Source organism: Penaeus monodon, chromosome 19 (genome assembly GCF_015228065.2).
Source record: "Penaeus monodon isolate SGIC_2016 chromosome 19, NSTDA_Pmon_1, whole genome shotgun sequence".
Lineage (NCBI taxonomy): Eukaryota > Metazoa > Arthropoda > Malacostraca > Decapoda > Penaeidae > Penaeus > Penaeus monodon.
Window position 1 is genome coordinate 11,106,052 of NC_051404.1, and position 220 is coordinate 11,106,271.

A 220-nucleotide genomic window follows, 5' to 3' on the forward strand; every position below is an offset into this window, starting at 1 on the left:
TTTCACCTCCGGTGGAAATTTCCGTTACGTTTGTGTGAATTCTCTTGTTGCTTATGGTAACTATGATTCAGCTAGGTAACTATGATTCAGGGAAGTGTGAGACACATATCGTTATATCAATTGCTCATCATATGATTACGGGAATGAAGTAATTGTATTTGGTTGTCTATTTGTCCATCGATATACATCTTAATATAAACTGCATTTTATAGACGAGGTA